The sequence below is a fragment of the Euprymna scolopes genome, chromosome 2 (genome assembly GCF_053919585.1).
Source record: "Euprymna scolopes isolate OS-2025 chromosome 2, ASM5391958v1, whole genome shotgun sequence".
Classification (NCBI taxonomy): domain Eukaryota; kingdom Metazoa; phylum Mollusca; class Cephalopoda; order Sepiida; family Sepiolidae; genus Euprymna; species Euprymna scolopes.
This window is the reverse complement of record NC_136483.1, coordinates 93,954,484-93,969,508: the sequence shown is the minus strand read 5'-3', so window position 1 is coordinate 93,969,508 and position 15,025 is coordinate 93,954,484. Positions and strand designations below refer to the sequence as shown.

General features: G+C 33.3%; 1 pseudogene; it reads right to left on the bottom strand.

Moving 5' to 3' along the window:
* Nucleotides 1-370: 370 nt before the first annotated feature.
* LOC145242894 (U2 spliceosomal RNA) lies at nt 371-547 on the bottom strand (annotated as a pseudogene).
* Nucleotides 548-15,025: the final 14,478 nt, after the last annotated feature.

Genomic DNA, 15,025 nt, shown 5'->3' with positions numbered 1-15,025 from the left:
TATAACAGAAACATTTCTATGAAAGTATATAATCAGAAAAAAAGAATATAGATGGATTTCTATGAGTCGTTCTGTTAATAATTGTTATTTGTGAATAAAAAACATACAGCCATTGAATTATAACTGGGTTACCGTAATTATAGGAAAATGTGCACTGAACAGCTGCCATAATACTTTAAGTTAAATTCAAATTTTGATATATTTAATCGCGAAAACAAAAATAATTTGGACGCTTAAAACGTACACAGTAAAACAAGACGTTTTATTTTCGAGTCGATAATTTGCTTGTTTATGCAGGCGCAAGCGGAAGTAGTAAACCGGATGTTGGGTTACAACACTCGTTACAAGGTCATTTGAAATTTTCTAATTATATAGATTTGCTTCCTACTCGAAAGCAAATGTGACACACCAAAAGCAAAAGGCGCACTATGGCAGTATCCAAAAATAATAATTTTCTCAGTCTAGAGGTTTTGTCCTCCATTGACCAAGGACAAAGCATCAGAACAGATACTACACTTTGATCTTGGCCGGAAGACCAAGAAAGTATAAAAGGCAAGCTTTTGTCCTTTTTTTATTTATTAATTTTTACTTTTTGCATTCTGGAATACTTTTCACTTTCTAAGCCTGAATTAGCATCGCTCGGTGAGTCATATATTTTTCGAACTAATTTCAAACAATAATTTACATGATAGTTGATGGGAGAAGTGTCGCAAATAGCGTCGAGCGGCTATTTGTTGGGGGCAACACACTAGATTCCCCGGCCCGAGAGATACATGGGTAGGAATGAAGTGAGTAATGTAATGTGAAGGGAGCCTGCTGAGTTATAGGTTGAGATGGGTTTAATATGTCTTTGTGCCGCATCACAGACATGTCCTCCGGCACATGGTAGAGGAACGGATGCCATAATTATAAAAGTGAGAGAAACGATGGCAAATAGCAGAGATTGAAATCTGGAAGGATCGAGAATAGAGGAACAATTGCGGGAAAATATTCCGTCGCGAGCATTTATAAAGTTAGAATAGAAAAAATACAAAAAGGGGATAAAAAGGAGACGGACGCGGATGTAAAAAAGAAGGAAAGCTAAAGCTCTGTAAAAATTGTAACAAAATTGAAGAATAAAAGGTTGGAAACAGCACGCCATTAAGAGAGAGAGAGAGAGAAAGAGAGAGAGAGAGAGACGAAACCTAAAGAAAAATTGGAAAATCTGAATATAGAAAGAATAACATATTTAAATGACAGAAAATCAAAAAAGAAAATAGCTGGTCAATTGCGAAGTTAACGTTTATGTTCTATATCTTTCTTGTGGTCCCGTAGTCTTACCTGATTTAAATACAAAAATTCACCTAATATATTCAGTGTTGTTCCTTAAAAAAACTGCATGATTATTTTTGCATGCTGGAGAAAATCCATGTGAAGAAGATAACATTTGACTTGCAATAACATCTTATTTGTAATGTTTGGTCCAGGGGTGTTTTGCAAGATTAATAATCCTCATGCTAGTTTTCGTAACACAGTTCATCTACAAAGAAATCGAGGACGCTCAAGGATGATCATTATTGCGTAATTATTATCTGCTTAAATAAATTCACGCACAAATACCCCCACCTACCCCCACACGCGCGCGCGCACACACACACACACACACACACACACACACATATATATATATATATATATATATATATATATATATATATATATATATATATATAGGCTGTTCATTTATTTTTTTGTTTCTCATTCATTGGAATTAATTCAAGTATTTTTAGGAAGAAGATATTTTAACTAAATACGGGTTGATAATAATTTTACCTTGGACCAATTTTGTATCTGCAAATGGGGCAGCGATATATGTATGTTTTTTGGGGGGACTATTACAAATAATAATAATGATAACAATAATAATAATAATAATATATATATATATATATCTACACACACACACACATATATATATATGTATATATATCTATATATATATATATATATATATAGGGTGGCCAAAAAAAAAACAAAAAAAAACATGGAAAGTATATCTAGAACATATGCTGTAGAATAAAGAAAAAAGGCCAACCTGGTGTTTCGATGTGATGTTGTGACTATAATAAAGTAGTTATGACCAAAGTTTCATTTCATTCGGACAAAACACTAAGAAACGGGGCATAATTAGAGGTTGGGCCCGTTTTCTGGAGTTACCCTATATATATATATATATATATATATATATACTTGCAAATGTGATTAGGATAAAAATCAAAAAATTTAAAGTGTGAAAAAATAAAAATAACACGTTTTTATATGTATTTTTTCTGCCTTTTATGCGTTCTGTTGTCTCAACGACATTTAATTCATAACACACCTTTTATTTCATACTATCTATCTATCTATACACATATACACACATATAGTGTGAATATATATATATATATATATATATATATATATATATATATATATATATATATATATATATACAGACGCAAATATGAATACATATACGTAATATATGTTTATCCTAATACATGTACATGTACATATATATATATATATATATATATATATATATATATATATATACATATATACAGACGTATATATGCACACAAGATTCACCACACAGTTTATTGTGTTTGACATTCGTAGTGACATCTAGCACCCACAATTGAAGGGGACTTCCTAACGTAATACATCTTATACTTAATGGGCTATAATTAATCAATGGGTATTTGAAATGCGTTAACATGAATGAACTTGTGGAAATATGGACTTAAATTTCATCTCTCTCTAAGATGCTGAATAGAGACAAAGATTATCCGTTGCAGTCCTAGTTATGGAGTAGTGAAAGTAGTACTCACTATGCAGAAACATACATTTTGGTGCGTAAAAACACGTTCGTGTAATGGTTACACTTTTGTCATCGTAGCTCGCAAATGTTTTGTGTTAAAAAATAGGAGGCTCTACTTTTAAAATATTCCTTTTATGGGAAACAGAACTCCGGAAGGTTTTACAGAGCTATCGTTTAACGCTGTCAATGCACACACACACACACACACACACACACACACACACACACACACACACACATATATATATATTCCAAAAAAAATTACACTATATATATATATATATATATATATATATATATATATATATATATATATATATATATATATATATATATATACTAGCATTTCATACCGGCATCGCCCGGGTGTTATCAGATGTATGTTGAGCAAAAAAAAGTGGTAATAGGAAGATAGTCTTGAACGCATCCCGCGAAGGAGCAAAAAATTGGGAAACCGTAACGTTTTTGCTGTTACGACCATCGTCAAACCAGAAGCCACGTATGTTTAAATTAAGGCTAGACAATCGAAAAAAGGGGATGACTTCTAACAATATCGGCGACAAAAGAAAGCCCTACCTGAAGAAAAGTGGCCAGTTGAAGGTGAATAAATTAATGTTTTCAGCAAATTTTGCGCTATCTGTCGTCTGAAAGATCGAGCTTATAAACGATATGATCTCGTGAAAATCCGTTGCCTCTGTCGATTTTTTAGGCAGACATGCAAATATACATACATATATATTGGTAGCTCAAATTTTCGATCCAAACCGATTAAAAACCTTGCCTTATCTCTGAATACACTTTCTATAAAATTTTAAATATTTAAACCAGAAATTGTCTGAGTAATTTGGTAGAGACCGCAGCGGTCGATTTGTTTTTAACTTTGGCCACTATGATTATTCCTTAACCTTTATTATTTGGAGCAGAACTAGTTATTAAGTTACATGCATGTCCAAGGAAACTATATCTAAACTTTCAAGTGTTTCGACCAAAAATTGGTGGAGATGTTTGATAGAGTTCTCAAGGGTCAAATCTTTAAATATTGACCCATAAACAGCCGAATATTTTTACGGATAACAGAATACAAAGAGTTCCCAAAATCTCAGTATCCAGTATATCACATTTCGAGTGTAGACTGAACATTGACAGAGATATTGTGTAGGGAAATGTACACAGACAGACACAGAGACATACAACCATACACTTTTACTTTAAAGTATCTAGGTGTGTGAGAATGTGTTTGCACATATTGATAAATATGTATATCTATAAATATGTTGTGATGTAATTTAGTGAATAAAAATAAAGCTGAGAATTCCATATCGTTTTGCAAATCACACTTTGAAGCCATTGTAGATTTATTTTTACTACGTTGGTTACACGTAAAAACAACTTTTTTTTTTACACACGAGGCGCTCCACTATTTCAAGTAATTCAAATTTAATTTGAACTGAAGCATATAGGAGAACCGGTGTTTAACAGAAAACAGTAATCACAAACTGCCTAAGGATAACTGAAGAAAATCGTTTGAAAGTGTTGCACAAAAGAAAAACAAAAAAAAAAAACAGATAGACAAAAACAATCAAAAATGGAAAAATCACAAAAGAAGATCATAAAGCAAAAATACTATTAAACATGTCTGAATGAAAATATACTCCTTTTATACACAATATATATATACATATATATATATATATATATATATATATATATACCTGTGTATATGCACATCCGCACACACACACGCATATATAGCCCTCTATATATATATATATATATATATATATATATATATATATCAGATGAACTAATTTTCCCCTATTATTTTAAACTTAATAGGAGTAAAAACCAATACATTTCATGCAAATGTAATATGCAATAGCTGCAGCAAAATATCTAAGGTGTGTTATAGGTATATTACCTCTCCACCTCCTCGATAATCGTAGACTCCTATATTTTTTCTGCTGAGAACTCACTGCCACCACCGGTTAAAATCAATGGAAGTAGTATTTTTTTATCTCTAATTAATTCATCCTCCCCCCTCTACCACTTACACCGTTTCCGGGAACGTTCACAAGAGACAGTTGCGAAGGAACGCCTGTTTGGGTTTTCTTGACTTCGTAGTTGCTTAAAAAAACTGGAATGGAATTTGATCGTGCCTTTCCGTTCTATGCTTCCTTTTGAATGAAACGCAGCACGGAATTAACCAATACCGATAATCCCACAAACATTAATTCTTATCCAACGCTTACTTTTACGTTGCTGAATTACCATTTATATTACTTCAACAAATTGCATAGCATACTATTCGAACACTCTCTTACATAAATTTGTGTCATGCAATACTTCTGTTGACACATAGAAAATCGTGTTTACTAAAAAAAATTAAAAAACCCTGAAACGAACTAACCTTTGATTCCATGCTTTACTACAAACTCAATTGGTCTCCAACTCTTACTTACGTATCCAATTTTAATTATGACACGTTTTTTTCTCTTTCAGCGTCGCCTCATCGAATAACACTTAGCCGATATTCAGGTAAACGCACTTTTATATCACATTGCATTGTACAACCGTTCATTTTTTCCATGTTTTAGTTACTTAAAATCACTAAACTCTGTTACAGTGCTCCTTGGCGTAGTGGTTAGTGTGACAGACACTTCAGATTATATTTTCACTTTAGCGCCTACCTATCGTAGTATTTTTTTGATTTCCTAAACACCTAGAAGGGGATTAAAAACACCCTTTCATTCATTAAGTATATGTACGTTTTCCATTTACTAAACTAGATTCCGTTGTATGTCTGAGCCAAGAATACATTTGCCTACAAAACTGGCATGGAATTCAACACTTCCTTCCTTTCAATTATTTCTCTTCAAAAAAAAAAAAGATACATTTAGTTTTATTTCTTCGCCATCGAGGGAGGAGAATGAAAACATAACTTATAATTTTGCATTTTTAAAAAGTGTTTATCATACAAAATTAGTAATTCTTTCAATTTTTCGCGGAAAAACATAGAGATAAAATCAAAATTTAAAAATTGTGGTTGCTTTTCTTTATTCATATGCAATATATTGATGTTGACATTCTGTAGATGCGTAAGTGGAGCAACTCTTATATTATTATAGCTATTTTGCTAAAACTGCAAAAGGATTTATCTAAGCTAGCAGGGACGCCCGGCATAGCCCGGTTGTAAAGCACGCTTAAATATATTTTAATTCTTGCGGACTTTGTATATACTATTATAGAGTAAATGTTCTATCGATTTTTATATATTACTAGCAGGGGTAACCGGCGTTGCCAGAGTGTTTGTAGGTGTGTGTGATGTAAAATAAAAAAGAAACCCGACGAGAGTAAAAGTTGGTAGTATCAAACCAGAAGCCCTGAGGCGAACTTAGAAAATAAAATCCCCCAGCCAGAATGAGTTACTGAAAGATGATTGAATTTATTTAAGTAAGAACCAAATTGACAAGTGCGCACACGGAAGTCGTCGAGTGTTGCGACGACGACGACGACGACGACGACGACGACGACGACGACGACGACGACGACGTAGGTTTGTTTGTTATAAGCGAAGTAAAAAAGGAAAACAACGTTAAAAATTAAGCGGGGAAAACACAAAAAAAGCTAACGTAAGCAAACGAACGATCAAAAAAGAAAACAGAAAAACGAACACGTGAAAAATGGCTTAAATAAGCCTGTTTCGATAGTAAAATTTAAAAAATCGGTGGGTATCCGGGTTTTTTGGGTATGTGGTCGGGGGTGGATAAGCGAAGTAAAAAAAAACAAAAGCAGAAAAACGAATGTTACGTGAAAAATGGCTTAAATAACACTGGTTCAATATTCAAATTTTAAAAATCGATAAATAACCCACATCTCAAACCACGATTCGAACACACACACCGGTCAGATAATGAATCAACGCCTTAACAAACAGAGCTAACGCGACGGACATGATATTTAGTCAGTTTTTAAACTATTTAAAAGAAAATCAGGCCATGGCGTCATCTGACGCATGCATAGAACCGGTCGTCGTCACGAAATGACCGTTTTGTTGACCCCCCCCGGTCGAAAATTCTCGATTCCGGGGTGAAAAATCAACGTTTTTGGCCAATTATTCGAAATTTTTCGAGCGAAGGATGGAGCTTAAATATGATACCGAGCTTGTGGATTTTCGTCGCGTCTGTCGAAAGTTTTTAGCAGACACACAAACATACACACATACATACACACATACATACATTTTCGCTTTTATATATATATATATATATATACTAGCGGGGCTACCCGGCGTTGCTCGGGACCGTATAAACAATGAAAAAATTGAAATTGGTTTTGTAATATATTTGTTATTCTTATAAGAGAGGAATTTTGTATGTTTATGTAACATTTATTATTTCGAGCAAAAGAATATTTTACCTACATAAGACGGGTATTACACGTATGAAATAATTGTATCTTACCTAGGGTAGGTTATTTACAGCATGTATATGCAAGGACAGGTAATATGCAACACATTTATCTCATCAAATCCCAAGCGATGCCAGGAATTTTGCTAATATATATTCTCACCTATTTCATTTAATCCCCGGGGACGCTGGGTGTTTTGGTAGTATATATCTCAATCAATCTCATTAAATCCTGAGCGGCGTTAGATAATCTGTTAGTATATATTTCAATCAATCTAATTCAATCCAAGGCAACGCCAAGTATTCTGCTAGTATATATTTGCATCCATCTCATTAAATTCCAGGTGGCCATGTATTCTGCTTGCATACATGTGCATGTATCTCATTGAATCCAGGGTGACTCCTGGTAATCTGAAAGTATATATGCTGACGTATCTCGTTGAATCCCATAATTCTTGGATTGTTATAAATTTCGACAATTTAACCCACATTATCGATCACATGTCTAAAATAATAACTTTAAGACATTGTCTTGGCTGGGTTTTCATCACAAAACCCATCATCCAAAAAATTCACATTTCATCATTTTTCATAATTTTTGGATATGTTACTAATTTCAATCACCAGTTCACATGAGTTTACTTACATTATCGCCTCAACTCTTAATAAAAATAAAACTTTGATACATAGGCTATGGTATGTTACTAATTTCTGCTATCATTTTTCATGAGTAAATCCACATTATCGCCCCATTCTATCACTAAAATAATAACTTTTATACATTGTATGGCTGGTTATTTCATTACAAACCCACAAACAAAGTAACTCACAATATATCATTTTTCATAATTCTTGTATATGTTACTAATTTCGACGATTATATTTAATGAAGTAACCCAAATAATTGTCACCTCTTGCTAAAATAATAAATTCCATAAATTATTTGATATGCCTACTTCATTACGATTATACCAATCAAATAACTCACATTTCATCATTTTTCATAATTTTTGGATATGTTGCTAATTTCAATCGTCATTTTATCTGAGTTCAATCACATAATCCCTCTCCTCTTACTAAAATAATACAGTTGAGCCATTTCTAGGCTGTTTATTTCATTACAAACATATCAATAAAATAACTCACATTTCATCATTTTTCATAATTTTTGGATGTGTTGCTAATTTCAATCGTCATTTTTTCTGAGTTCACCCACATAATCCCTCTACTCTTACTAAACTAATACCTTTGATACATTTCTAGGCTGTTTATTTTATTACAAACACCCCAAAAATACCTCAAACTTTATCATTCTTCATAATTCTTGGATATTTTATGAGTTTCGACAATCAAATTTAATGAGTGCGCACATATATTCGAAAAATTCTTAATAAATCATAAATTTGCTACATTGACTGGGCGGTTATTTTCATTATAAACACACTAATCAAATAACTAAAACTTCATTTTTCATCATTCTTGGATATTTACTAATTTCGACAATAATTATACGAGAGTTAATGCACATTATCACCACCTCCTATTACTAAGATAATAACTTTCAGACATCATATGGTGTTTTTTCTTGCATTACAAACACACCTATCAAGTTACTCCCATTTGACCATTTTTCATAATTCTTGGATAATTTACTAATTTTTAGAATTATTTTTAATCAAGTAACCAAAGAAATCGCCCCACTCATAAACCGACACGGTCCGCTTCCTCTTACAAAATAGCAACTTTGTTACATCTTCTAGTCTGCCTATTTCATTACTAAAACACCAGTAAAATAAGTCACATTTAATCATTTTTCATAACTCTTGGATATGTAACTAATTTCGACAGTCATTGTTTGTTATTATATCCGCATAATCGACCCGCTCTTACTAAAATACTAAGATTCAGGCAATATATGGGCTGTTTATTTCATTATAAACACACCAATCAAATAATTTACATTTAATAACTTTTCATAATTCTTGAATATGATAATAAATTCGACAATCGTTTTTCATGATTTAACCCTCATAATCCCCTCTCCTCTAAATATATTCGACATTGAAGCTACATCCAAGTGAGGTAATTTGCATATTATTATAACAATGATTGTATATTATTCTAATGGTGTTCGACAATGAAGCTACACCCAAGGGAGGTCACATACATATTATAACAATGTTTGTATATTATTCTAATGGCATTTGACAACGAAGCTACATCCAAGGGAGGTCACTGCCATATTATAACGGTGAGTCCATATTATTCTAATGGTATTAAACAACGAAGCTAAATCCAAGAAAGGTCACTGGCATATTATAACAATAGTTGTATATTATTATAATGGTGTTCAAAAATGAATCTACATCCAAGGGAGGTCACTTACATATTATAACAATCTAGTTATAAGTGATCTGCAAAAATCATTTGGTAATCCCAAGTAGTCACCCATCTGAAAATGACCAACTTCATTGTTGCTTAACTTTGGGGATCTACATAAAACATTTTGTATTCCCAAGTATTCCCCCATCTAATAATGACCAGACTACCTATTACTTAACTTTAGTGATCAGCATGAATGATTTGCTAATTCCAAGTTGTCACCCATCTGATAATGACCAGACTACATATGGCTTAACTTTAGTGATGTGCTTAAACACATTTGGTAATCCCAAGTAGTCACACATCTGATAATGAACAGACAACATATTTCTTAACTTAAGTGATCTGCATAAGTCATTTGGTAATCCCCAGTAGTCACCTATCCTAGAATGACCAGACTACGTATTGCTTAACTTTTGTGATCTGCATAAGTAATTTGGTACTCTAAAGCAGTCACCCATCCTAGAATGAAAAGAATATGTATTGCTTAACTTTCGTGATCTGCAAAAGTTATTTCGTAATCCCAAGTAGTCACCCATCCGCGAATGACCAGTCTATGTATTGTTCAAGTTTCGAGATCTGCATAATTATTTGGTAATCCCAAGTAGTCACCCATCCTAGAATGACAACACTATCTATTGCTTAACTTTCGTGATCTGCATAATCATTTGGTAATCCCAAGTAGTCAGCCATGTTAAAATGACCAGCCTATGTATTGCTTAACTTTCGTTATCTACATAAGTCATTTGGTAATCCCAAGTAGTAACCCATCCTAGAATGACCAGACTATATATTGCTTAACTTTCGTGATCTGCAGAAATCATTTGGTAATCCCAAGTAGTCACCCGTCCGCGAATGACCAGACTACATATTGCTGAACTTTTGTGATCTGCATAAGTCACTTGGTAATCCCATGTAGTCACCCATCTGCGAATGACCAGACTACATATTGCTTTACTTTTGTGATCTGCATGAGTCATTTGGTACTCCAAAGCAGTCACCCAACTTAGAGTGACCAGACTATGTATTGCTTACCTTTCGTGATCTGCATAAGTCATTTGGTAATCCCAAGTAGGCACCCATCCTAGAATGACAAGACTATGTTTTGCTTAAATTTCATGATCTGCATAAGTCATTAGGTAATCCCAAGTAGTCTCCCATCCTAGAATGACCAGACAATGTATTGCTTAACTTTCTTGATTTGCATAAGGCATTTTGTAATCCCATGTAGTAACCCATCCTAAAATGACCAGACTACACATTGCTTAACTTTTGTGATCAGCATAAGTCATTTAGTAATCCTAAGTAGTCACTCATGCTAAAATGACCAGACTACATATTGCTTAACTTTTGTGATCTGCATAAAGCATTAGGTAATGCGCAGTAGTCACCTATCCAAGAATGACAAGACTATGTATTGCTTAACTTTCGAGATCTGCATAAGTCATTTGGTAATCCGAAGTAGTCACCCATCCTAGAATGACCTGACTATGTATTGCTTAACTTTTGTGATCTGCACAAGTCATTTGGTAATCCCAAGTAGTCACCCATCCTAGAATGACCTGACTATGTATTGCTTAACTTTTGTGATCTGCATAAGTCATTTGGTAATCCCAAGTAGTCACCCATCCTAGAATGACCTGACTATGTATTGCTTAACTTTTGTGATCTGCATAAGTCATTTGGTAATCCCAAGTAGTCCCCCATCCTAGAATGACCTTACTATGTATTGCTTAACTTTTGTGATCTGCATTAGTCATTTGGTAATCCCAAGTAGTCACCCATCCTAGAATGACCTGACTATGTATTGCTTAACTTTTGTGATCTGCATAAGTCATTTGGTAATCCCAAGTAGTCACCCATCCTAGAATGACCTGACTATGTATTGCTTAACTTTTGTGATTTGCATAAGTCATTTGGTAATCCCAAGTAGGCACCCATCCTAGAATGACCTGACTATGTATTGCTTAATTTTTGTGATCTGCATAAGTCATTTGGTAATCCCAAGTAGTCACCCCTCCTAGAATGACCTGACTATGTATTGTTTAACTTTTGTGATCTGCATAAGTCATTTGGTAATCCCAAGTAGTCACCCATCCTAGAATGACCTGACTATGTATTGCTTAACTTTTGTGATCTGCATAAGTCATTTGGTAATCCCAAGTAGTCACCCATCCTAGAATGACCTGACTATGTGTTGCTTAACTTTTGTGATCTGCATAAATCATTTGGTAATCCCAAGTAGTCACCCATCCTAGAATGACCTGACTATGTATTGCTTAGCTTTTGTGATCTGCATAAGTCATTTGGTAATCCCAAGTAGTCACCCATCCTAGAATAACCTGACTATGTATTGCTTAACTTTCGTGATCTGCATAAGTCATTTGGTTATCCCAAGTAGTCACCCATTCTAAAATGACAGACTATGTATTGCTTAACTGTCGTGATTTACATAAGTCATTTGGTAATCCCAAGTAGTCACCCATCCTAGAATGACCTGACTATGTATTGGTTAACTTTCGTGATCTGCATAAGTTATCTGGTAATCCCACGTAGTCACCCATCTTAGAATGACCAATTTTTGCATGTCAATCTTTAGATAAACAAACGTCAATCGAAAATAAGGATAGCCTTCTAAATAATAATGTTTTTAGTTCAGCTGTGATATTTGGGTATATGACATCTGGTCTCAATTTAGTTTATCGATGAATATAAATTATGCATCTTTTTAATAGAAGATAATGCTATGCAGAAAATTAAGCTGTATGAGACGGTTACATGGTATTTTGGCTTAGATCAAAGTGTAGTATCTGCCTTAGAATTCAAGTAGTCTCCTCTTTCGCCCCAACCCCCACTAAGAAAACTCGAAAATAAGGAAGATTTATGTCACCAAATCCATTAACTCTCATTTCGTATTATATTAAAATAGGTTGTAGTGAAACAAACGCCTCCCACCTTCCCCCTCTCAATAGAATTTGGTCGTAGTGTCACTAATATAAAAAAAGAAGATGGCAGTTTCTTTTTAGTTTTGTTTTGTTGTGCAAACAGGCGTCGATCGTCTCAATTTTTAAGTTCAATTTTTTATTTACTTATCATTTTTACGTATTATTTTTGGTTTAAGTCTCGGATTTTACTAATTTTAACTTGCTAATAATTTTGGTAACGTTGTCATAGCGGAGAAGTTTATAGTTTAATTTGTATGAGTGTTATATTTTTTTTTTTACCGACAACAACAATGTTTTTAAATGCATACCGCCATTACTGCTTACAGGCGTCAAGATCACGTGACATGATTCAGCGGGTTTTAAATACAGGGGGGGCCCAAAATAACGGACCCCTTGTACACTTTATGTAAAAGAGTTGGGGCCCGTTTATTGGGGGCACTTATAAATCGATTTAAAACTATGTAAACTTTAACGTTAAAATATAACTTTTTGCGCCCCCCTACAGAAAATCGATCAGCTGACCACCTTCTGATGGTCATTTCGGGCCAATTTTTTGGATATTTGTCGCCGGAGGGCGGGGCTTTTATATGAGACAAAGTTTGTGTTTTTTTTTCTCTCTGTCATAAGTTTTTAGCATACATACAAACATACATACATACATACATTTTCGCTTATGTATATCTAGATAGATAAAGTTGCGACTTGAAAAATATCCATATGACTAAGGCGCATCAGCTTCAATCCTTCCTTTCTTCAGCAATAATCGAAAACAAAACTTATGAAGAATTCTTAATAAATTTATTTATTACAAGAAATCCATCCATCTATAAGTCTTGCCAGCCTGTTTAAATGTATGTATGTATTCATGTCTGCCTAAAACTTTCGACAGACGTGACGGATTTTCCCGAGATCGGTATCGTTTTGAAACTCGCCTTTTCGGACGACAAATATCGAAAAATCGGCTAAAACAATTAATTCCTTCACCCTCAACTGTATACTTTTCTAAAAGAGTAGTTGCTTTTTTCGACGATATTTTCGAAAGTCATCCCCTCTATTCGATTGACTGGCCTTAATTAAACACTTCGCCATTTCCGACTTGACGATGGTCCCAAGGGCAAAGACGTCATTTTTTTTCACGTTCTTTTCCTCTGTCGCGATATGGATTCGAGCATGCCTCCTACTACCACATTGTGTTTTTTTGTTTTATTTGCTCATCAGAAACCTCCAAACACCCGGACAACGCCGGGTACCCAGGCTAGTATTGCCCACAAAGTATGAAAAAAAAAATTAAAAAAAAAAACGCTTACAAATGTTTCTGATATAAATGTATAATAATACTTTGATAAGTATGTTTTAACTTAAATAAGGATGGTATAATAAAATTGTGGGGTCTGTATTCGCGCCTGACCTCAATTGAATGTAAATAAGCACACACTTCAATAAAGATTATTCATATCTATCTGCGTAAGTATACTTTGATAATTATGTTTCAGTTTGAAGAAGTATGATATAATAAAATTATGGGATGCTCTTTCGCACCTGACCTCCATAGAATGGAAATATGTCATAAAGTTTAACAAGTTTTTTTCATATAGATCCACAGAATATTGTGATAAGTGTTACAGTGTATTCACGTATGATATATTAAATTATGGGGTTTATCAATTTTTACTTTCATCATATTTTGCTTTGGTTTTGATACCCCCAAAGTCGAAGCTATCTTATTACAACCTTTCCTTTTGATAGCCTATCACACTTTCATAAATCAGAGTCCATTTTTTGTAGGCTGTTTTTGAACCCAGTCAACGACGGGTACCTTTGCTAGTATATATATATATATATATATATATATATATATATATATATATATATATATATATATATTCGTACATACATGTGCGCATATTTTAGTGTAAGGTCGATTAATCCGAATCTAAATATGGACTTGAGCAATCGTATTTTAAGGAGATATCGGAATCGGAAGAATGTGTGCTAAATTTTCCGTTACCCAACAAAATTTCCTTGATTATATTTCCTTATTTCATTTCCTTAAACATTTTTCACTGCTAGTAGAAACAATAAAATCATAAATATCTATTGCTTTTATCCAACCAGTAAATCGAACATTTCTAACTCATCCTCACAATGTTCTTTTTACGTCTGAGAAAATATACGCACATTTAAGATGAGATTGCAGTGTAATCAGGAAAAACAACAATTTTACAGTAAGATATTTAAAGATTTATAAAGAATCCGAATCTGTATTTATATCAGGATCATGAAAATGCTGCAATCGTTTCATCACTAATATATATATATATATATATATATATATATATATATATATATATATATATATATATATATATATATATATATATATTAAAGTTAAGAATGATATATATAAATATGCATATATATACATATATATAAATATATATATATAT